Here is a 25,754-nt window from a genome sequence, read left to right on the forward strand (position 1 = left end):
CCTGTAACTGCTTCACAATCATTTTTCAGTTGTAATAATGGGTTGGGTACGAAAGGCCGGTAGTTAAGAATTCGGCGGTCAAAATACTGACCCCGGCATCTCAACTGGTCTTAATCGCGTCAGGGCCCCGCACTAAAGGAACCCTAATCCTAACCTTCCCCTTAACCCTCCCTCTCCGCAGCCTAACCCTCCCCTTCGGCAGTCTTATCCTAACCCTCCTTCACCGCAGCCTCCCCGGCATACTTACGTTTGGGATTCCGGCGCCAGCATTCCATCAGGTGTCGGGATTCCGGTGCCAGAATTCGGACCACCATGATCCCGAACACTGGCATGCTGACTACATACTGTAATAACCTAATAACCTGCATTGAATTTGTTTAGATAGTTAGATAATACTGTAGTTTTGCTTTTCTTACTTCCAACTGCAGTCATCTTGGCTCAGTTATACCCCTTTCAGATTACATAAGCCAGGTCTGGAGTTTCTGGTTGTGGGAGTTGTGGGAAGCACTATGTGTAGCTAACATATCCACACCCCATCCTGTGGAAGAATTTGAGACCCAAATGAAATTAAGTTGTCTGTATTGAGTGGATATACTGTACTCTAGTACACTGACACATATTTTTGTTCTCTTAATTTTTTCTTGTTTTTTTCTCACATCTTTATGAAAACTGAACGAGACAATATTGTCACAGAAGATGTTTTTCAGACTGACTACTGTGAAGGACTCATTGTACGGTTGAGAATTATATATTGAAACTTTATGTACTGTATAGATGTGGGAGCGCAACTAAAGGTTATATCGGTCTTTTTTATACTTGTATGTGATTTGTATGTGTATGGTGACGTCTTCTTTGGTATTTACCCATTGTAGCCGGCCCTAAGTGCGCTGGTGTTTATTCTCAATTTCTGTGTTGACATGTATACAAACATACCTTTAGAATCTTCTTTTATTGATGGAGTGAACGTAACCACTTTTCTTCATTTACACGATAGCGAAATTCTTTTATGGGTGCCATCTAATCCGTTTCTAATGTCCACTCGTACACTTTGGCATATCCTCCGACATACTGTAAGCTCTCATTAAATCCATTTGCATCTCTCTTTCTCCACCTAATACATAACTCTGACTTTGAAAATAGAGAGGCGAGATATCCTTTCGCTCTGTGTGGGCCATACATCTGTTCAGCAGTTTAAAAACCCCTTGACTAGGAAACCCCTACTCTTCTCGCAAGCAATCACCAAATATCCTGTTCTTAGGTCCTTTTCCTTAGCTTATTTTTAAGCTCAACACTATGTGACGACATTTTCTAGAATATCAGGGCCGTAACCAGGTGTGTGCCGATCAGGGCCAGTTCTAGCCCTTGTGGCGCCCTGGGTGAAAATAGGGGTGTGGCTTCATAAAGGGACGTGGTTAGTTATGCCCCCTGTAGAGTTGTGCCCCCGTTTGTGTCCCCTGTAGAGTTGTGCCCCCAGTAGAGTTGTGCCCCCTAGTTTGTGCCGCTTACAAAAAAATAAAATAAATTAATTAATTAATTAATTAATTAATTAATACTCAGGATCCTCCCTCCTCCTCTCATGCTGACAAAATGTCTCTGTCCTGGCCGCAGTGTGGGCCATGCCTCTGAGCGGCATACTTTGAGAAGCTGGTGGCGGCATAGCGGCATCCCAGCAAAAACAGGTAGTTGGTGGATAAGGGGGAGGAGGATCTGACTGGGGGATCCGACACACACTCACTCTCATTCTCTCTCTAAACTCCACCCCCTCCCCTTCCCACAGGCTCTGCTGCCATAATGTGTAAAAATGGGGACTCTGCTGCTGTAATGTGTAAAAAGAGGACTCTGCTGCTGTAATGTGTAAAAAGGGGGCTGCTGCTGTAATGTGTAAAAAGGGGGACTGCTGCCTTAATGTGTAAAAATGGGGACTCGGCTGCTGTAATGTGTAAAAAGGGGACCATGCTGCCTTAATATGTAAAAAGGGGATGCTGCCTTAATGTGTAAAAATGGGGACTCTGCTGCAGTAATGTGTAAAAATGGTATTTTAATTACCTACCGGTAAATCCTTTTCTCGTAGTACGCAGAGGATACTGGGGTCCATTTAGTACCATGGGTTATAGACGGGTCCCCTAGGAGCCATGGGCACTGTAAGAAATTGATAGTGTGGGCTGGCTCCTCCCTCTATGCCCCTCCTACCAGACTCAGTCTAGGAAACTGTGCCCGAGGAGACAGACATACTTTGAGAGAAGGATAGATAAGGATAGTGCTGAGATTCCGAACCAGCACACACAAGAGGAAAGCCGAGCTAACCAAACTTGAAACAGGAACAGCAACGGCTGAACCAACATTACTTAACCGAAATATTACCCGTGCCACGCGCTAGTCCAAGGAGGCAGAGGGAGATTAGGGAGGTAAATGTGTGGCTTAGGGATTGGTGAAGGAAAGAGGGGTTTGTGTTCCTGGAACACTGGGCGGACTTCTCAGTCAGGCGCCATCTCTTTTGTCGTGATGGATTGCACCTGAATGAGGAGGGGGCAGCGGTGCTGGGGGGAAGGATGGTTAGAAGGTTGGAGGAGATTTTAAACTAGGAGCCTGGGGGGAGGGTTTAGCTAGAAACTACGGGTCATGCAGTGAGAATAGTGGGGATGGCGGTAGTAAACGAAATGGGGGAGAAGTTGGGGGGAGGGTAAGAGCAGGCGGTAAGGTTACTAACATGGGTACTAAAAGAGATTTTACCACAGCACTAACCAATGACGATTACAGGTCATCAAAGCTACATAAGGTGAAAGATGTCCCTAACGCAAGGGAAAATACTTATCTTAGTTGTATGTATGTAAACGCCAGAAGCATTACTGGTAAAAAGGGGGAACTAGAAATACTTGCAGCATGGAAACAGTATGATATTATAGGCATTACTGAAACTTGGTGGGACGAATCTCATGATTGGACAGTCAATCTAGAGGGCTATACACTGTTTAGGAGAGACAGAATAAATAAAAAGGGTGGAGGGGTGTGTCTTTACGTAAAGCCGTTTTTAAAACCTGATATACGGGAAGATATTCAGGAGGGGACTGTAGACACTGTCGAGACATTATGGGTAGAAATTGCATCCGGGGAAAAAGGAATAAAAAAGTTAGTATTGGGTGTATGCTATAGGCCGCCTGGTATCAACGCATCTGATGAGGAATTGTTACTAAAGCAAATTGAAAGAGCAGCAGGAGTAGGAGACATACTAGTGATGGGAGATTTTAACTATCCAGAGATAAACTGGAAAAACGATTCATGTGATACTGCTAGGGGCAATATGTTTTTAAACACACTTAATGATAACTACTTAGTTCAACTAATTGAGGAACCAACTAGGTACAATGCAATCTTAGACCTGGTATTAACAAAATGCGGATTTGGTATCAGGTATTATAGTAGGGGAACCCATAGGAAACAGCGACCACAATATGGTCACATTCAATATCAGTTTTCATAAACAGCCCTATACTGGCTCAACTAGGACTCTAAACTTTAGCAAAGCGAATTTTGAAAAGATGAGGGTATTTTTCAGGGATATTGAATGGTAAGGTTTGTTTTTAGGAAAAAATACTACGGAGAAATGGGAGGTACTAAAATTCCTGCTAGCTAAAAATACACTCAAATTTATTCCTACGAGCAGTAAAAAAAGGAATAAAAATCATAAACCGATGTGGCTTAACAAAAATATAAAGGAACTTATGGGCAAGAAAAGGAGAGCATTTAAAAAATACAAATCTGACGGGGAAGCAGAGTCATTTCAGCACTATAAGGAATGTAACAAAATTTGCAAAAAGGAAATAAGAGCGGCTAAAGTAGAAACTGAAAAACTAGTAGCAAAGGAAAGCAAAGCGAATCCCAAAAATTCTTTAAATACATTAATAGCAAGAGATTAAAGAAGGAGAGTATAGGCCCTTTAAAAGACAAGTTGGGAGTCTTAAGCAAAAATGATAATGACATAGCGGACACACTAAATTCGTTTTTTTTCAACAGTATTTACTAGAGAGGACCCAATTCAGGGACTAACACATAATCTCAATAATGAGAATATCCCACTGACAGGTACTTATTTATGCGAGGAAGTAGTCTGTGACCGATTAAAACATTTAAAGATTAATAAGTCACCAGGTCCCGATGGTATTCACCCAAGGGTTCTAATGGAGCTTCACTCTGAACTTGCAAAACCGCTATTTTTGATCTTTAAGGATTCAGTAATATCAGGTATGGTTCCCAAAGACTGGCGTATAGCGGAAGTAGTGCCTATATTCAAAAAGGGAAGTAAAGCTGAACCAGGTAATTATAGACCAGTTAGTCTTACATCTATAGTGGGGAAAGTATTGGAAGGTATTCTAAGAGATAGTATTCAGAAGTTCCTTGAAGTCAATAAGGTAATTAAAAGGAATCAACATGGGTTTATGAAGGACAGATCCTGTCAAACCAATTTACTTGGCTTTTATGAAACAGTAAGCGCAAACCTAGATCGGGGTAAAGAGGTGGATGTAATCTTTTTAGATTTTGCCAAAGCATTCGACACTGTACCACACATGATACTTATCTACAAGCTACAAGAATCAGGGCTAGGAAGCACAATATGCACTTGGGTCAAAAAACTGGTTAGATAATAGGGAGCAGCGCGTTGTGGTTAATGGATCTTTTTCAACTTGGACTGAAGTGCTAAGTGGTGTGCCGTAAGGCTCAGTATTAGGACCGCTATTGTTCAATATTTTCATTAACGACCTAACAGAAGGTCTAGAGAGCATGGTGTCAATTTTTGCAGATGATACCAAATTGTGTAAAGTTATAAATGCGGAGGGGGATGCTGAGTCGCTTCAGAATGACTTAGTTAAATTAGAAGCTTGGGCAGTGAAATGGAGAATGCGCTTCAATACAGACAAGTGTAAGGTAATGCACTGTGGTAACAAGAACAAAAATAACACCTACCTACTAAATAGGGTAAAATTAGGGGATTCTGTACTGGAAAAGGACTTAGGTGTCCTCATAAGATATTAGCATGCATAAAACGGGGAATTGATGCTAGGGACGAGAGTATTATACTCCCGTTATATAAATCACTTGTGAGGCCACACCTTGAATACTGTGTACAATTCTGGGCACCTTACTACAAAAAGGATATCCTGGAGCTAGAAAAGGTTCAAAGGCGGGCGACCAAACTAATTAAGGGTATGGAGACGCTGGAATACGAGGAAAGGCTTGCAAGACTAGGCATGTTTACACTGGAAAAGAGGAGATTAAGAGGGGACATGATCAACATTTACACATATATAAGGGGACATTATACAGATCTTGCACAGGACCTGTTTTTGGTTAGATCAACACAGAGAACTCATGGACACTCGCTCAGGTTAGAGGAGAGGAGATTCCGCACAATACGGCGTAAAGGCTTTTTTACGGTAAGGACGATATGTGTTTGGAATTCCCTGCCTGAGGAATTCCCTGCAGACTCAGTCAACACCTTTAAGAATGGGTTAGATAAATTCCTAATGGATAAGGATATCCAGGGTTACGGGGCATAGTCACGCACTATGGTTATTATAAAAAAGAGGGGTAAAACGTAACGGCAGTCATCAACTTCAGTCAAAATTTTCTACAAAATAATCGTGCATAGGAGACCACAAATAGGTTGAACTCAATGGACAATTGTCTTTTTTCAACCTTAGATACTATGTTACTATGTAAGTAACATTGCAGGAAGAACGAAGCACTGGGCGGGTGCCCAGTATCCTCTACGGACTACGAGAAAAGGATTTACCAGTAGGTAATTAAAATACTATTTTCTCTTACGTCCTAGAGGATACTGGGGTCCATTTAGTACTATGGGGATGTACCAAAGCTCCCAAACCGGGTGGGAGAGTGCTGAGGTTCCTGCAGAACTGATTGACCAAACTGAAGGTCCTCAGAGGCCAAACTATCGAACTTGTAGAATTTATTAAACGTGTTTGAACCTGACCAAGTAGCTGCTCGGCAGAGCTATAAAGCCGAGACACCCCCCGGGCAGCTGCCCAGGAAGAACACACCGACCTAGTAGAGTGGGCCTGTACAGATTTTGGACATTGCAAACCTGCCGTGGAATAAGCATGCTGGATAGTAAATCTGATCCAGTGTGCAATTGTCGGCTTTGAAGCAGGACACACAATCTTATTGGGATCATAAAGAACAAACAGCGAGTCCATTTTCCTGTGACGTGCTGTTTTCTTCACATACACCTTCAAAGCCCTCACAACATCAAAAGACTCTAAAGGAGCAGAAGTGTCAGTGACATCTGGAACCACAATAGGTTGGTTGATGTGAAACGCAGACACCACTTTAGGAAGAAATTGCTGACGAGTTCTGAGTTCAGCTCTGTCCTCATGGAAAATTAAATAGGGACTTTTATGAGACAAAGCCCCCAACTCCGACACACGTCTTGCTGAAGCCAAGGCCAAAAGTGTGACGGTCTTCCACATAAAATATTTTACGTCCACCTCATGTAACGGTTCAAACCAGTCCAATTGTAGGAACTGCAGCACCACGTTGAGATCCCAAGGTGCCGTGGGAGGCACAAAGCGAGGTTGAATGTGCAGAACACCTTTCAAGAACGTCTAGACCTCAGGGAGAGAAGCCAATTGATTCTGAAAGAGAATGGACAAGGCCGAAATCTGGACTTTTAAGGAGCCCAGACGCAGGCCCACATCCACACCTGCCTGTAGAAAAAGCAGGAAACGTCCCAGATGACGTTCCACCGCAGAATAATTTCTGCTCTCACACCAAGAGACGTATTTCTTCCAAATGCTTAGCCATTACCCCCTTCCTGGCTTGGATCATATCCGGGATAACCTTGTTAAGGATCCCTCTCCTGGCTAGAATCAGCCGTTCAACTTCCATCACGTCAAACGTAGCCATGGTAATTCCTGATAGACGAACAGGCCCTGTTGCAGAAGATCCTTGCGAAGAGGTAGAGGCCACGGATCTTCGAGGAGCATCTCCAGAAGGTCCGCGTACCAGGCCCTTCTTGGTCAGTCCGGAGCAATGAGAATTGCTTGAACCTTTTCCCTTTTTATTCTCTTGAGAATTCTTGGGATCAGAGGAAACATGTACACCATCTGATAGACCCATGGAGTCGTCAGGGCGTCTAACGCCACCGCCTGTGGGTCTCTCAACCTGGAACAATACCACTTAAGCTTCTTGTTGAGCCAAGAGGCCATCATGTCGATCTGTGGAAATTCCCATCGACTTGTCAATAACCTGAACACTTCCGGGTGAAGGTCCTACTCCCCCGGGTGCAGGTCGTGTCTGCTGAGGAAGTCTGCTTCCCAGTTGTCTACTCCCAGAATGAAGACCACTGACAACGCCACAGCATTTTTTTCTGCCCAGAGGAGAATTCTTGACACCTCTGACATCGCTGCTCTTCATTCCGCCCTGTCGGTTTATGTACGTCACTGCCGTCACATTGTCCGACTGGACCTGAATGCCCCAATCTTGAAGAAGATGTGAGGCCTGCAGAAGGGGCGTTGTATATGACCCTGAGTTCCAGAATGTTGATTGGAAGGACAACTTCCTAACTTGACCATCTTCCTTGAAACTGCACCCCCTGAGTGACTGCTCCCCAACCACTGAGGCCTGCGTCTGTGGTTAACAGAATCCAGTTCTGAATTCCGAACCTCCGACCTTCGACGAGTTGAGAAATCTGTAGCCACCACAGAAGGGAGATCCTGGCTTTTGGCGACAGACAGATACTCTGGTGCATGTGAAGATGCGATCCGGACCATTTGTCCAACAGATCGAGCTGGAAGGATCTTGCTTGAAACCTTCCGTATTGAAGAGCCTCGTAAGAGGCCACCATTTTCCCCAGGAGGTGAATGCAAAGCTGCACCGATACCCGGGTTGGCTTCAGGACATCCCGAACCATCGACTGGATTACCAATGTTTTTCCAAAGGAAGGAACACTTTCTGCGACTCCGTGTCCAGTATCATTCTCAGGAATGGGAGCCTCCGTGTTGTCTCTAGGTGATATTTCGGAAGGTTCAGAATCCACCCGTGATCCTGTAGGAGTTTGGTTGAGAGACCAATGCTGTCCAGCAACCTTTCCCTGGACGGTTCTTTTATAAGGAGATCATCCAGGTACGGAATTATGTTCACTCCCTGTGTGCGGAGTAGAAACATCATCTCTGCCATCACCTTGGTTAACACTCTCTGTGCTGTGGAGAGGCCAAATGGCAGGGCCTGAAATTGGTAGTGACAGTCCTGCAGTGCAAACCGTAGATAAGCCTGATGAGGCGGCCAGATCGGAATGTAAAGGTACGCATCCTTGATATCCAGAGACACTAGGAATTCCCCTTCCACCAGACCAGAGACTCCATCTTGAAATTGAACACACGTAAGTACGGGTTCAACGACTTGAGGTTCAAAATTGGTCTTACAGAACCATCCGGTTTCGGTACTACAGACAAGTTGGAATAATACCCCTTGTTTTGCAGATGAGGTGGAACTGGAACAATGACTTGAGTCTGCACCAGATTTTGGATGGCATGCTGTAAAGTTATACTTGCCTCTTGTGAAGCTGGTAAGCATGATTAGAAGAATCTGTGAGGTGGGAGCTCTTGGTACTTCAGTCTGTAGCCCTGGGAAATAATATTTATGATCCTGGCACGAACTTGACCAGATCTGACTGAAGATTTGTAGTCAGGCTCAAACCTGACAGCCTTCCAGGCATTGAGGTCCACCGTCATGCTGAAGGCTTTGAGGAAGCAGAGCCTGAGCTCTGTTCCTGAGCACTGGCAGTTGCTGGTTTACGTGGTTTACCTCTTGTGCTGCTGGAGGACGTAGAAGCACCTCTGGATTTGCCCTTGAACTTGGCCGTCTGAAAGGACTGCAACTTAAAAACTGAATAAGTCTTCTTGGTTGGGGTGGCTGCGGAAGGAAGATACGTAGACTTAACTGCAGTAGCTGTGGAGATCCATTTGTCTAGTTCATCTCCAAATAAGGCTTCTCCTGTGAATGGTAGGCCTTCCACACCTTTCCTGGAGTCCGCATCAGCAGTCCACTGGCGTAGCCACAAGCCCCTGCATGCCGAACTGCCATAGCGGTGGTGCGTGCATTAAGCAAGCCTATTTTTTTATGGCTTCCACCATAAAGTTCTCAGTCCTGTATTTACTGCAGAAGTAAAACAACATCCCCCCTAGACAAGGAATCTAACCCCTCAATTAGGCTACCTGACCATTTAGCAATGGCTTTTTTGATCCACGCACATGCAATAGTGGGTCTTTGGGCCACTGCAGATGCTGTGTACAATGATTTGAGTGTAGTCTCAATTTTACGATCAGCCGTGTCTTTCAGGGAGGCTGCACCGGGAACAGGCAATACAATTTTACGAGACAGCCTAGAGACTGATGCATCCACTATTGGTGGATTTTCCCCAATCCTCTAGAGGAAAAGGAAAAGATGAGAGCAACCTTTTAGGGATCTGAAATTTCTTTTCTCATACGTCCTAGAGGATGCTGGGGTCCACTTCAGTACCATGGGGTATAGACGGATCCGCAGGAGCCATGGGCACTTTAAGACTTTTTCAGAGTGTGAACTGGCTCCTCCCTCTATGCCCCTCCTCCAGACCTCCGTTTAGAAAATGTGCCCAGGCAGACTGGTCGCACTCTAGTGGAGCTCTACTGAGTTTCACTAAAAGACTTTATGTTAGGTTTTTTATTTTCAGGGAGGCTGCTGGCAACAGTCTCCCTGCTTCGTGGGACTTAGGGGGAAGAAGTAGGAACCAACTTCCTAAAGAGTTTCATGGCTCTGCTTCTTTCTGACAGGGCTCCATTAGCTCCTGAAGGGTACTGAACACTAGCTGCGGCTACGCGCTCACTCCCACAGCACGCCGTCACCCCCCTAACAGAGCCAGAAGTCAGAAGACGGGTGAGTTGTATCACCGGAGATCTGCAGAGAGGGATCTCTGGTCATCGTGACGGCTTAAGGTACCGCACAGCGAGCGGGAATGCTGCGCGATCATGCTATCCATAACACAGTGCACAGCAGGGTGCAGGGCGCGGGGGGGGGGGGGGGGGGCACCCTGGGCAGCATGAAACCTGCTCTCACTGGCAAAAGGTAGCATACTTTGTGTTTACACTGTCCTACACCTCCCGCCATATAAATATCTATTCCAAAAGCTGAGGAAAAACGTGCCATTACAGGGGGTGGGGCTTCTTCCTCAAGCAGCCAGCACACTGCTCAGCACCATTTTCTTCCAGCAGCTGCAGGGCAAGAAACGCTGATCCTCCTCTCCACTTCTGAATCAAGTATCAGGGTGCAAAAAAGGGGGGGGAGTGTAATATTCGGTGCTATAACCTATTATTAGAAAAGCGCTTGAAGATCTCTGTGTACAAAGTACGCGACACAGGGATTTTTTGTCTCTGTGTACAAAGTACGTGGCACAGGGATTTTTTCTGTTGGCGCTGAGTTGTGAGCTGGCAATTCCTTCTGTGTTCTTCTGACAGACTTTACTGTGGGTCTGTCCCCATTAAGCCCCGGAGTGTCTGTGGTGTGATTGTGCACGTGTATGACATGTCTGAGGCAGGGAGCTCTTCCCCTGAGGGAGCCATTTTAGGGACACAGAGTTGTAATGTGGTGGCGCTGCCGGCACACCACGAGCCTGAATGGGTGAAAGAATTACATGATAGTGTGAATCATATCAGTAAGAGATTGGATAAGTGAGTCTCATGCAGAAACCTGGAGAAAATCCGTGGAAGATGTAATCTTTAATAGTTCTGCTCTTTCATCCACAGGGGACCCCTCTGGGTCACATAAAGGTCATTTGCACATATAGTACAAACTGATACCGACACGGACTCTGATTCCTATGTCGACACTAGTGATTCCAGGGGAATAGATCCTAAATTAGCGAAAAACATTAAATACAGGGTGGCTATAAAGGAGGTGTTAGAAGTTACGGAGCCCCCTCCCTTACCACAGGAGAAGGCTTACTTTTATAAAGAAAAGAAAATTAATGTAACTTTTCCTCCATCTCATGAGCTAAACAGTCTCTTTGAGGAAGTCTGGGCAAACCCTGAAAAGAAATTCCAGATCCCTAAAAGAATTCAGGTAGCTTACCCTTTCCCTGCAGAGGACCGGAAAAGGTGGGAGTCACCCCCCATTTTAAATAGTGCCCTGTCACGTTTAACAAAAAAGGTGATTCTCCCTGCACCTGGGACGGCTTCACTAAAGGAGCCGGCAGACCGCAAGTTGGAGACTAAGTTGAAATCTATTTATGTGGCAAATGGGACACTTCTCAGGCCTACCATTGCCTGTGCGTGGGTGAGTAGTGCTATTGAAAAGTGGTCAGAAAACTTGTCATCAGACATTGACACAATAGAGATGAGATACTCCTAACACTAGGTCATATCAAAGACGCTGCTGTGTATATGCTAGAAGCCATGAAAGATATTGGTCTCTTGGGATCAAGAGCCGCTACTATGGCAATCTCACCACGAAGGGCGTTGTGGATTTGCCAATGGAATGCTGACGCAGATTCCAAAAGAAATATGGAGGCTCTCCCGTACAAAGGTCAGGCCCTGTTTGGAGAGGGGCTGGATGCTTTAGTTTCTGCGGCTACCGCAGGTAAGTCAACATTCTTGCCTTATGCTCCTGCACTGGCAAAAAAGACACATCACGCTCAGATGCAGTCCTTTCGGCCCAATAAATACAAAAAGGGTAAATGTTCCCCTTTCTTTGCGGGTAGAGGAAGGGGAAAAGGAAAAAAGTCCACAGTGTCTCCAGGATCACAGGAGCAGAAATCAACCTCTGTTCCTGCCAAATCTTCAGCATGATGCTGGGGCTCCCTTGCGGGAGTCCACTCAGGTGGGGGCACGTCTGAAATTCTTCAGTCACTTCTGGGTTCAATCTGGCCTGGACCCGTGGGTCGTACAAATAGTGTCCCAAGGGTACAAACTTGAGTTTCAAGACATTCCCCCATGCCGATTTTTCAAATCGGCCTTACCAGCTTCTGTCCCGGACAGGGAAGTGGTAGCAGCAGCAATACAAAAATTGTGTCAGGATCAAGTCATTGTCCTGGTTCCCTTGTTACAACAAGGAGAAGGGTTTTATTCAAGCCTATTTGTAGTTCCGAAACTGGACGGCTCGGTAAGACCGATTCTAAACCTGAAAAATCTGAATCTCTACCTGCAAAGGTTCAAGTTCAAGATGGAATCTCTGAGGGCAGTGATTTCCAGTCTGGAGGAGGGGGAATTCATGGCGTCAGTGAACATAAAAGATGCCTACTTACATGTTCCCATTTATCCTCCACATCAAGCTTATCTGAGATCCGCAGTTGAGGATTGTCATTACCAATTTCAGACGTTGCCGTTCGGACTCTCCACGGCACCGAGGGTGTTCACCAAGGTGATGGCGGAGATGATGGCCCTCCTTCGACAGCAAGGAGTCAATATAATTCCTTACCTGGGCGATCTCCTGATAAAGGCGAGGTCCAGGGAAAGGTTGGTGCAGAACATTGCACTTTCCATGACAGTTCTTCAACATGACGGTTGGATCATACATTTTCCAAAGTCACAATTGGAACCGACTACAAGATTGTCCTTTCTGGGGATGATACTGGACACAGAAGTACAGAGGGTATTTCTTCCAGTAGAAAAGGCTCTGGAAATCCAGAGAATGGTCAAACAAATTCTGAAACCAACAAGAGTGTCGATTCATCAATGCATTCGGTTGTTAGGAAAGATGGTAGTGGCCTACGAGGCCATACAGTTTGGCCGATTCCATGCCAGAGTATTCCAGTGGGACCTATTGGACAAGTGGTCCGGATCGCACCTACACATGCATCAGAGGATAATCCTGTCATCCAAAGCCAGAATTTCGCTCCTGTGGTGGCTACACAGTTCTCACCTCCTAGAGGGACGCAGGTTCGGGATTCAAGACTGGATCCTGGTGACCACGGATGCAAGTCTCCGAGGCTGGGGAGCAGTCACACAGGGGGAGAGCTTCCAAGGAAGATGGCCAAGTCAAGAAACTTGTCTTCACATAAACATTCTGGAGTTGAGAGCCATTTTCAACGGCCTTCTACAAGCGGTACATCTTCTTCAAGATCAACCCATACAGATCCAGTCGGACAATGTAACAGTAGTCGCGTACATAAACCGTCAGGGAGGAACGAAAAGCAGAGCGGCAATGGCAAAGGTGTCAAAGATCCTCCTCTGGGCAGAAAGACATGCAAAAGCTCTGTCAGCAATTTTCATTCCGGGAGTGGACAACTGGGAAGCAGACTTCCTCAGCAGACACGATCTCCATCCAGGAGAATGGGGCCTCCACCAAGAAGTCTTCGCAGAGTTGACAGGTCTTTGGGGAATTCCTCAAATAGACATGATGGCGTCTCGTCGCAACAAGAAGCTTCAGAGATATTGTTCCAGGTCGAGAGACCCTAAAGCAATAGCAGTGGATGCACTAGTGACCCAGTGGGTGTTTTGGTCGGTACATGTCTTCCCTCCACTTCCACTGATTCCAAAAGTTCTCAAAATCATAAGAAGAACAGGAGTTCGAGCGATCCTCATTGTCCCAGACTGGCCAAGGAGGTCTTGGTATCCAGATCTTCAAGAGTTGATCATAGAAGATCCTCGGCCTCTTCCTCTATGCGAGGACCTGCTGCAGCAGGGGCCGTGCGTGTATCAAGACTTACTGTGGCTACGTTTGACGGCATGGCTGTTGAGCGCCGAATCCTAGCCCGAAAGGGTATTCCCAAAAAAGTCATTCCCACTCTTATTCAGGCCAGGAAAGGAGTAATGTCTAAAAATTACCACCGTATTTGGAGAAAATATGTGTCTTGGTGTGAAACCAAGAAGGCTCCAACGGAAGAGTTTCAGTTAGGACGTTTTCTCCATTTTCTCCAGGCGGGTGTGGATGTGGGCGTACGATTGGGTTCCATCAAGGTCCAGATTTCGGCCTTGTCCATTTTCTTTCAGAAACAATTGGCCTCCCTTCCAGAAGTTCAGACTTTCGTGAAAGGGGTTCTGCACATTCAACCTGCATTTGTGCCTCCTGTGGCACCATGAGATCTTAAAGTGGTGTTGCAGTTCCTTAAATCAGACTGGTTTGAACCTCTCCAAGAGGTTGAGTTAAAGTTTCTCACTTGGAAAGTAGTCATGCTGTTGGCCTTGGCATCCGCAAGGCGGGTGTCTGAGTTAGGGGCCTTGTCTCACAAGAGCCCTTATTTGATCTTCCATGAAGATAGGGCTGAGCTAAGAACTCGTCAGCAGTTTCTTACAAAGGTGCTTTCCTCTTTCCATATAAACCAACCTATTGTGGTGCCAGTGGCTACTGACACCTTCGATGCTTCAGTCTCTGGATGTGGTCAGAGCTTTGAGGATCTATGTCGCAAGAACAGCTCGGATAAGGAAAACAGAGGCTCTGTTTGTCCTGTATGCTCCCAACAAGATTGGGTGTCCTGCTTCTAAGCAGACTATTGCGCGCTGGATCAAAGGTACGATTCAGCATGCTCATTCTACGGCAGGATTGCCGATGCCGAATTCGGTGAATGCCCATTCTACTACGAAGGTGGGCTCATCCTGGGTGGCTGCCCGGGGTGTCTCGGCATTACAGCTTTGCCGAGCAGCTACTTGGTCAGGGGCAAACACGTTTGCTAAGTTTTACAAGTTTGACACCTTGGCCGATGAGAACCTACAGTTTGGTCAATCGGTGCTGCAGGGTCATCCGCACTCTCCCGCCCGTACTGGAGCTTTGGTATAACCCCATGTTACTGAAGTGGACCCCAGCATCCTCTAGGACGTATGAGAAAACAGGATTTTAATACCTACCGGTAAATCCTTTTCTCCTAGTCCGTAGAGGATGCTGGGCACCCAGTCCAGTGCGTACTTTACCTGCAGGTGTTAATTTTGTTGAAAATGTTTTCAGCACATTTGCTGTTATGTTTCATGCCTGTTGGCATGTGATTTGTTGAATGTCATGTTGTGCGGCATGGTTGAGGTATGAGCTGGTATGAATCTCACCATTAAATTAAAAGTAAATCCTTTGCTCGAAATGTCTGTCTCCCTGGGCACAGTTCCTATACTGAGGTCTGGAGGAGGGGCATAGAGGGAGGAGCCAGTTCACACTCTGAAAAAGTCTTAACAAGCCCATGGCTCCTGCGGAGTCGTCTATACCCCATGGTACTGAAGTGGACCCCAGCATCCTCTACGGACTAGGAGAAAAGGATTTTCCGGTAGGCATTAAAATCCTGTTATCAGGATTAACCCATGGTTCTTCAAACAGGGGGGTTTATTTACTAATATTCGTGTTTTTGCCGTTTTGAAGGGTGTTTGATCTCGAATGGTATCGGGTGCATTTTACTGCAACTTTTTGAATCCTGATATGGTCATTCACTAAGCTGCCGAGTTTTGCACATTCGTTTTTTCCGATGTCGATGTGATTCGTAATATCAGGCAGTGTTTTACGGGAGTGATGAGTAAAACACTCAGAGGTGTATCTAGGGGTCCTGGCACCCCTGGCAAAGTAAGGTACTTGTGCCCCCCCCTCATATTCTAAATAGGGAAGGCTCATGTGCAAAAAAGGGGCATGATGTTGTGGGAAAGGGACATGATCGCACAATATTACTCCCAATTACGTTACACAGTAGTAACCCCTTATACACATTATGTCACACACTAGTGCCCCTTACACATCATGCCCATAGAGTAATCCTTGTCACACTGTGGAGAAATAAGCAGTGCCTGGCGCAGCAAAGGTAGGGCACCACCCGGCGATGCCACCCGCGACCAGGGGTATAATGAAATATTAATGGCAGTGAAAAGGTATTTATGTGCACTACCTAGTAGTGGTGATGTAGTGATATATTAAGAAAAGCATTCTAGTAGTTTATTTTGAGTTTCTTCACTGTGGGGCATTGCGGTGCCAAACACCAACGCCAACTCCTGGCTGCTGTGCGACCCACCAGCCCATGTACTGCCACTACTAAGTGATTCCACCCCCTGACCAAGAGTGACACCACCAGGCAGCACCCCCTCTTCAGCCAGTGCACCTGGTGAGTGCCATCCTGGCCAATGGGTAGATAGCCATAGTCCCCACCTCCTCCCAGCACATAGCCATAGTCCCAATCCTCTCCCATCACATAGAAGTAGTCCCTGTCCCCCTCCCAGCATATAACCGTAGTCCCCACTCTCTCCCAGCACATAGCCATAGTCCCCACCACCTCCCAGCACATAGCCGTAGTCCCCACCCCCTTCCAGCACATAGCCGTAATCCCCATGCCCCTCCCAGCACATAGTCGTCCCCATCGCCCGCCCAGCACACAGCCGTAGTCTTCATTCCCCTCCCAGGACATAGCCATAGTCTCCCCCCAGCACATAGCCATAGCCCCCATCCCAGCACATAGCCATAGTCCCCATCCTCCTCTGGGCCTCCCATCACATAGAAGTAGTCTCCATCCCCCTCCCAGCACATATCCATAGTCCCCATCCCCCTCCGAGCACATAGAAGTAGTCCCTGTCCCCCTCCCAGCATATAACCGTAGTCCCCACTCTCTCCCAGCACATAGCCATAGTCCCCACCACCTCCCAGCACATAGCCGTAATCCCAATACCCCTCCCAGCACATAGTCGTAGTCCCCATCCCCCTCCCAGCACATAGCCGTAGTCTTCATTCCCCTCCCAGGACATAGCCATAGTCTCCCCCCAGCACATAGCCATAGCCCCCATCCCAGCACATAGCCATAGTCCCCATCCTCCTCTGGGCCTCCCATCACATAGAAGTAGTCTCCATCCCCCTCCCAGCACATATCCATAGTCCCCATCCCCCTCCGAGCACATGATCTCTCACCTTTCTGCATATAGTCATCTCTCCTCCCAGCATATAGTCTCCCCCCTCCCTGCATATAGTCATCTACGCTCCCAGCACATAGTCTCGCCCCTCGAAGCACATACTGTATCTATAATATTTTGCAATACCTAGTTTGATGAGCTGGGCATCGCCTGGGCTGGAGGATCGCACAGTAGGCAGGAACACCACACTTCGGCACCGCATCACACTCTGCAAAAAAAGTGAAAATAAACTACATCTCCCAGCAACCCTTGCTGCCAGGAGCTCCCGACAGCAAGTGCTGCTGGGAGCTGTCGTTTATTTTCACTTCTACATTGCAGTGCCAAACACCAGCGCCTGTTCCTGCCTACTGTGCGATCTTCAGCCCAGGCAATGCCACTACTGAGTCCACCCATTGGCTAAGGGTGGCACTGCCGGGCGGCGCCCCCTCCTTGGCTGGCACCCCTGGCGAGTGCCATCCTGGCCAATAGGTAGATACACCCCTGAAAACACTGCCTGACAAAACACAAGGAATCCCGGCCGGATCTATGAGATCCGTGCAGGGCTTCATTGTGTACCTTAAAAAGTTGATTAAAGTCTTTAAAAATCTGAAAAAAATTGCGTGGGGTCCCCCCTCCTAAGCACAACCAGCCTCGGGCTCTTTGAGCCGGTCCTGGTTGAAAAAATAATGGGGGGGGAAATGGACAGGGGTTCCCCCATATTTAATCAACCAGCACCGGGCTCTGCGCCTGGTCCTGGTTCCAAAAATACGGGGGACAAAAAGCGTAGGGGTCCCCCGTATTTCTGAAACCAGCACCGGGCTCCACTAGCTGGGGAGATAATGCCACAGCCGGGGGACACTTTGATATCGGTCCCTGTGGCCGTGCCATTAAAACCCCAACTAGTCACCCCTGGCCGGGGTACCCTGGAGGTGTGGGGACCCCTTCAATCAAGGGGTCCCCCCCCTCCAGCCACCCAAGGGCCAGGGGTGAAGCCCGAGGCTGTCCCCCCCATCCAAGGGCGGCGGATGGGGGGCTGATAGCCAAGTGTGAAATTGTGAATATTGTTTTTAGTTGCAGTACTACAAGTCCCAGCAAGCCTCCCCCGCAAGCTGGTACTTGGAGAACCACAAGTACCAGCATGCGGTGGAAAACCGGGCCCGCTGGTACCTGTAGTAGTACTACTACTAAAAAAATACCCCAATAAAAACAGGACACACACACCGTGACAGTACAACTTTATTACATACATACACACCAACATACACACATGCTTACCTATGTTCCCACGAGGCTCGGTCCTCTTCTCCATGTAGAATCCTAGGGGTACCTGTGGAAAAAAATATACTCACATAATCCAGTGAAGAATCCGGCCTTGAATAATCCACGTACTTGGCAAAATAATAAAATGGAAACCCGACCACGCACTGAAAGGGGTCCCATGTTTACACATGGGACCCCTTTCCCCGACTGCCAGGACCCCCCCTGACTCCTGTCAAAGAGGGTCCCTTCAGCCAATCAGGGAGCGCCACGTCGTGGCACCCTCCTGATTGGCTGTGTGCTCCTGTAGTGTCTGTCAGGCAGCACACGGCAGTGATACAATGTAGCGCCTATGCGCTCCATTGTAGCCAATGGTGGGAACTTTGCGGTCAGCGGTTGACCAAAAGTAACCTCACCGCTGACCGCAAAGTTCCCACCATTGGCTACAACGGAGCGCATAGGCGCTACATTGTATCTGTGCCGTGTGCGGCCTGACAGACACTACAGGAGCACACAGCCAATCAGGAGAGTGCCACGACGTGGCGCACCCTGATTGGCTGAAGGGACCCTCTTTGACAGGAGTCAGGGGGGGTCCTGGCAGTCGGGGAAAGGGGTCCCATGTGTAAACATGGGACCCCTTTCAGTGCGTGGTCGGGTTTCCGTTTTATTATTTTGCCAAGTACGTGGATTATTCAAAGGCCGGATTCTTCACTGGACTATGTGAGTATATTTTTTTCCACAGGTACCCCTAGGATTCTACATGGAGAAGAGGACCGAGCCTCGTGGGAACATAGGTAAGTATGTGTGTATGTTGGTGTGCATGTATGTAATAAAGGTGTACTGTCACGGTGTGTGTGTGTCCTGTTTTTATTGGGGTATTTTTTTAGTAGTAGTACTACTACAGGTACCAGCGGGCCCGGTTTTCCACCGCATGCTGGTACTTGTGGTTCTCCAAGTACCAGCTTGCGGGGGAGGCTTGCTGGGACTTGTAGTACTGCTACTAAAAACAATATTCACAATTTCACACTTGGCTATCAGCCCCCCATCCGCCGCCCTTAGATGGGGGGGACAGCCTCGGGCTTCACCCCTGGCACTTGGGTGGCTGGAGGGGGGGACCCCTTGATTGAAGGGGTCCCCACTCCTCCAGGGTACCCCAGCCAGGGGTGACTAGTTGGGGTTTTAATGGCACGGCCGCAGGGACCGATATCAAAGTGTCCCCCGGCTGTGGCATTATCTCCCCAGCTAGTGGAGCCCGGTGCTGGTTTCAGAAATACGGGGGACCCCTACGCTTTTTGTCCCCCGTATTTTTGGAACCAGGACCAGGCGCAGAGCCCGGTGCTGGTTGATTAAATATGGGGGAACCCCTGTCATTTCCCCCCCCATATTTTTACAACCAGGACCGGCTCAAAGAGCCCGAGGCTGGTTATGCTTAGGAGGGGGGACCCCACGCAATTTTTTTTTCAGATTTTACACTAAACAGACCCTTTCCCATAGATAACCATGCACAGATCTCACTGATCCGTGCATGGTTATCCAAACTCGACTGGAAAAAGCAGGTCTATTTTTTTGCTGCTTTTTTTAACGAATCGAAAAAAAACAGACCCGCACTTGAGCACTCAGAAACTAACACCCAAATACGAATGAATAGTGAATTCCCGTATTCTATGAAATAACAGCCGCGTTTGACCGATGGTCTATTCATTCGTATTTCGGAACGTTGTCATTCAAACCATTACGAATAGACCAGACACTGCCGAGATTGGTGCTTAGTGAATTCCCGGATTGGGATTGGGACTTAGAAAAAAAAAACACAAATCGGCCAAACTCGGATTTTTAGTAAATACTGGCCAGGGTGTTCAATTCCTTTGATGCAGGAAAAGTGACTGAGGACTTATTTTTTACATTAAAATAAGAAACCTCACACTCCTCTGACACCTTATCAGGAATATGCAGAACATATCTGATAGCCTGTATAAGAGCCTCTATTCCCTGTGACAGAGCCGCACCCCCCCCCCTCCAAATCCACCACAACCTCCTCCATGTCTGACCTGTTAGCGTCAGAGTCAGACGATCGCTTTTGTGGACAAATGGGAGGGGATTGAGACGCTGTTTTGGGGACTGAGTCTCTGTTCATAAACTCATCCACAGTCTGTTTTAAGCATTGCCTCTTTCTCATTGCGGGACAATTTTGTAGAGAGTGGAGATCATACCTTTAAGAGAATTAACCCACTCCGGTTTAGCCCCGCAATTCTGTGAACCACGAGTACCCAGTAGTGAGCCCCCTGGTGAAGAGGAACACTCCGCTGTACAAGAAACACACTATTTGCCTGACATAATGTAAATGTGACAGTACACACACACAGGAAAAGGTTAAGCACAAGTAACCCACCCACAAAGAAGCCTTCAGGGAGACACAGAGTTGTTTGGAGCCAGCCCCCACCGCGCCCTTACCGCTAATTCCAAGCTTAGCCGGATCGCAGACTAAATACCCTGATACGGGACTTAGTACACTAATAGTCGCTCCCCCCCTGCTATGACCCCCTGGTACCGCTGAGGTAATTTGGAGTCACACTGGAGGAGCTGCGTTCCTGACAGTGTATGTGTTCACTGCAGAGGGAAAATGATGCTGGTGAGCTGCTGGATCCTCTCATAGTGAAGCCCCGCCCCTTCAATGGCGCGCGGTCTTCCCGCTTTTTTTATAGTGGCTGGGGTAATTTTTGTGCTTAAAATGGAGCAGAACCATTTTAAAGCTGTGTTTGCCAGTTTGGGTACTGTGTACAGTGTACTGAGACGCAGTTGTGTACTGTGTCTGGAGACGCATTCCACCCCATTAGAAACCATTGTCTCCGTACCCTCGTGCCGCCATAATGGCCAGCGCCCCGCTAACCAGGACGCCAGCTCAGTACTCACCACTCTTCATTCTTCTGGTTCTGTTTGGGGTGGCGGCGTGCTGCGGGAAAGTACGATCGCCGTGGTGGGGCTTGCGAATAGTTCCCTCAGGAGTTCAGTGTCCTGTCAGCGGGGAACGGGACCATTAACCCTTCAAGAGGTTGGGCCGTTCCATCTCCTAAGTCCCACGAAGCAGGCAGGCATAGAAAATAAATGCAGAAAACGCTTCAGGAGTTTCCTTCAGCGAGACCGGCTCCTCCTCTTGTGTGTGCTGGTTCGGAATCTCAGCACTATCCTTATCTGTCCTTCTCTCAAAGTATGTCTGTCTCCTCGGGCACAGTTTCCTAGACTGAGGCTGGTAGGAGGGGCATAGAGGGAGGAGCCAGCCCACACTATCAAATTCTTAAAGTGCCCATGGCTCCTAGTGGACCCTTCTATACCCCATGGTACTAAATGGGCCCCAGTATCCTCTAGGACGTAAGAGAAAAGGGACCATGCTGCCGTAATGTGTAAAAAGAGGACTCTGCTGTCCTAATGTTAAAAAGGGGACTCTGCTGCTGTAATGTGTAAAAAGGGGACTCTGCCTGTCGTAATGTTTAAGAAGGGGAACTCTGCTGCCGTAATGTGTAAAAAGGGGACCATGCTGCCGTAATGGGTAAAGAGGGGACTGTGCTGACGTAAGTAATGTGTAAAGAGGGGACTCTGCTGCTGTAACGTGTAAAAAGGGGGACTATGCTGCCCTAATGTGTAAAAAGGGGGACTCTACTTGCGGTAATGTGTAAAAGGGGACTCTGCCTGTCGTAATGTGTAAAAGGGGACTCTACCTGCAGTAATGTGTGACAGGGGCTCTACCTGGTGTTATGTGTGTAAGTGGCACTACTGTGCGGCAAAATTTGAATAATGGAGACTACTGTGCTGCGTAATAGGAATTGGTATTATTTTGTGGCCATGCCCCTTCCCCGTGAAGCCACTCCCCTATATTTCTCTAACGTCCTAGAGGATGCTGGGGACTCCGTAAGGACCATGGGGATAGACGGGCTCCGCAGGAGACATGGGCACTTGAAGAAAGAATTTAGTTCCTGGTGTGCACTGGCTCCTCCCTCTATGCCCCTCCTCCAGACCTCAGTTTGATACTGTGCCCAGAGGAGCTGGGTGCTTTTCAGTGAGCTCTCCTGAGTTTGCTGATAGAAAGTATTTTGTTAGGTTTTTAATTTTCAGAGAGCTCTGCTGGCAACAGACTCCCTGCATCGTGGGACTGAGGGGAGAGAAGCAGCCCTACTCGCTGAAGCTAGGTCCTGCTTCTTAGGCTACTGGACACCATTAGATCCAGAGGGATCGGTACGCAGGATCTCACCCTCTCCGTCCGTCCCAGAGCCGCGCCGCCGTCCCCCTCGCAGAGCCGGAAGACAGAAGCCGGGTGAGTATGAGAAGCAAAGAAGACTTCACAGGCGGCAGAAGACTTAGTGATCTTTACTAGAGGTAACGCACAGCACTGCAGCTGTGCGCCATTGCTCCACACACCTCACATACTCTGGTCACTGTAAGGGTGCAGGGCGCAGGGGGGCGCCCTGGGCAGCATTTGGGACCTCATATTGGCAAAAGACCACATATATACAGCTGGGCACTGAATATATGTATGAGCCCCCGCCAAAAAATTTACAATTTAAGCGGGACAAAATCCCTCCGCCGAGGGGGCGGGGCTTCTCCCTCAGCACTCACCAGCGCCATTTTTTCTCCACAGCACCGCTGAGAGGAAGCTCCCCAGGCTCTCCCCTGCTGATACACGGTAGATGAGGGTTGAAAAGAGAGGGGGGGCACATAATTAGGCACAAAAAAGATATAACAGCAGCTACTGGGTTAACATTAAGTTACTGTGTTATTCCTGGGTTATATAGCGCTGGGGTGTGTGCTGGCAAACTCTCTCTCTGTCTCTCCAAAGGGCCTCGTGGGGGAACTGTCTTCAGAAAGGACATTCCCAGTGTGTGTGGTGTGTCGGTATGCTTGTGTCGACATGTCTGATGAGGAAGGCTATGTGGGAGAGGAGCGGGAACAAATGAATGTGGTGTCTCCGCCGACGGTGCCGACACCTGATTGCATGGATATGTGGAAGGTTTTAAATGATAATATTAATTCCTTGCATAAAAGATTAAACAAAGCTGATGCATTGGGACAGTCAGGGTCTCAACCCGTGCCTGATCCTATGTCGCAGGGACCGTCAGGGTCTCATAAGCGCCCACTATCCCAAATTGTTGACACAGATACCGACATGGATTCTGACTCCAGTGTCGATTACGATGATGCAAAGTTACAGCCAAAATTGGCTAAATCCCTTCGATATATGATTATAGCGATAAAGGATGTTTTGCACATCACAGAGGAAACCCCTGTCCCTGACACGAGGGTGTATATGTATAAGGGAAAGAAACCTGAGGTAACTTTTCCCCCCTCACACGAACTGAATGAGTTATGTGAAAAAGCTTGGGAATCTCCAGATAAAAAACTGCAGATTTCCAAACGGATTCTTATGGCGTATCCTTTCCCGCCAACGGATAGGTTACGATGGGAATCCTCCCCTAGGGTGGACAAAGCTTTAACACGCTTATCCAAAAAGTTAGCCCTGCCTCCCCAGGATACGGCTACCCTCAAAAATGCTGCTGATCGCAAACAGGAGAGTACCCTGAAGTCCATTTATACACATTCAGGTACCTTACTCAGACCAGCAATCACGTCGGCCTGGGTCTGTAGTGCGGTGGCGGCATGGACAGATACCTTATCAGAGGAGATTGATACCCTAGATAAGGATACTGTTTTATTGACCCTGGGGCATATTAAAGACGCTATCCTTTATATGAGAGATGCTCAAAGAGACATTAGTCTACTGGGTTCTAGAATAAACGCTATGTCGATCTCTGCCAGAAGGGTCCTGTGGACTCGGCAATGGACAGGCGATGCCGACTCAAAAAGGCATATGGAGGTTTTACCTTACAGGGTAAGGAATTGTTCGGAGAAGGTCTCTCAGACCTAGTCTCCACAGCTACAGCTGGAAAGTCAAATTTTTTGCCTTATGTTCCCTCACAGCCTAAGAGAGCACCGCATTATCAAATGCAGTCCTTTCGTTCACAAAGAAACAAGAAAGTCCGAGGTGCGTCCTTTCTTGCCAGAGGTAGGGGCAGAGGAAAGAAGCTGCACAACACAGCTAGTTCCCAGGAACAGAAGTCCTCCCCGGCCTCTGCAAAATCCACCGCATGACGCTGGGGCTCCGCTGGTGGAGTCGGGCCCAGTGGGGGCGCGTCTTCGGAATTTCAGCCACATGTGGGTTCACTCCCAGGTGGATCCCTGGGCAATAGAAATTGTGTCTCAGGGTTACAAGCTGGAATTCGAAGAGGTGCCTCCTCACCGGTATTTCAAATCGGCCCTACCAGCTTCCCCCCTAGAGAGGGAGATAGTGTTAAATGCAATACAAAAATTGTATCTTCAGCAGGTGGTGGTCAAGGTTCCCCTCCTTCAACAGGGAAGGGGTTATTATTCGACCATGTTTGTAGTTCCAAAGCCGGACGGTTCGGTCAGACCCTTATTGCATTTAAAATCTCTGAACCTATACTTGAAAAGGTTCAAGTTCAAGATGGAATCGCTAAGAGCGGTCATCGCAAGCCTGGAAGGGGGGGATTTTATGGTGTCACTGGACATAAAGGATGCGTACCTTCATGTCCTCATTTATCCACCTCATCAGGCGTACCTAAGATTTGCGGTACAGGACTGTCATTACCAATTTCAGACGTTGCCGTTTGGTCTCTCAACGGCCCCGAGGATTTTCACCAAGGTAATGGTGGAAATGATGGTGCTCCTGCGGAAGCAAGGTGTCACAATTATCCCGTACTTGGACGATCTCCTCATAAAAGCGAGATCAAGAGAGCAGTTGCTGAACAGCGTATCTCTTTCACTGAAAGTGTTACAGCAACACGGCTGGATTCTCAATATTCCAAAGTCGCAGTTGGTTCCTACGACTCGTCTGCCTTTCTTGGGCATGATTCTGGACACGACCCAGAAAAGGGTTTATCTTCCGATAGAAAAAGCCCAGGAACTTATGACTCTGGTCAGGAACCTTTTGAAATCAAGACAGGTGTCAGTGCATCATTGCACTCGAGTCCTGGGAAAGATGGTGGCATCATACGAGGCCATTCCCTTTGGCAGGTTCCATACGAGGACTTTCCAATGGGATCTGCTGGACAAGTGGTCCGGGTCACATCTACAGATGCATCGGTTGATCACCCTGTCCCCCAGGGCCAGGGTGTCACTCCTGTGGTGGCTGCAGAGTGCTCACCTTCTCGAGGGCCGCAGATTCGGCATTCAGGATTGGATCCTGGTGACCACGGACGCAAGCCTCCAAGGTTGGGGAGCAGTTACACAGGGAAGAAATAACCAAGGTCTTTGGTCAAGTCAAGAGACTTGTCTTCACATCAACATCCTGGAACTAAGGGCCATATACAACGCCCTACGTCAAGCGGAGACCTTACTTCGCGACCAACCAGTTCTGATCCAGTCAGACAACATCACCGCAGTGGCTTATGTAAACCGCCAAGGCGGCACAAGGAGCAGAGTGGCAATGGCGGAAGCCACCAGAATTCTTCGCTGGGCGGAGAATCATGTAAGCGCACTGTCAGCAGTGTTCATTCCGGGAGTGGACAACTGGGAAGCAGACTTCCTCAGCAGACACGACCTACACCCGGGAGAGTGGGGACTTCATCCAGAAGTCTTCGCACAGATTGTGGGTCGGTGGGAACTGCC

This window comes from Pseudophryne corroboree, chromosome 9, assembly GCF_028390025.1.
Source record: "Pseudophryne corroboree isolate aPseCor3 chromosome 9, aPseCor3.hap2, whole genome shotgun sequence".
NCBI lineage: Eukaryota > Metazoa > Chordata > Amphibia > Anura > Myobatrachidae > Pseudophryne > Pseudophryne corroboree.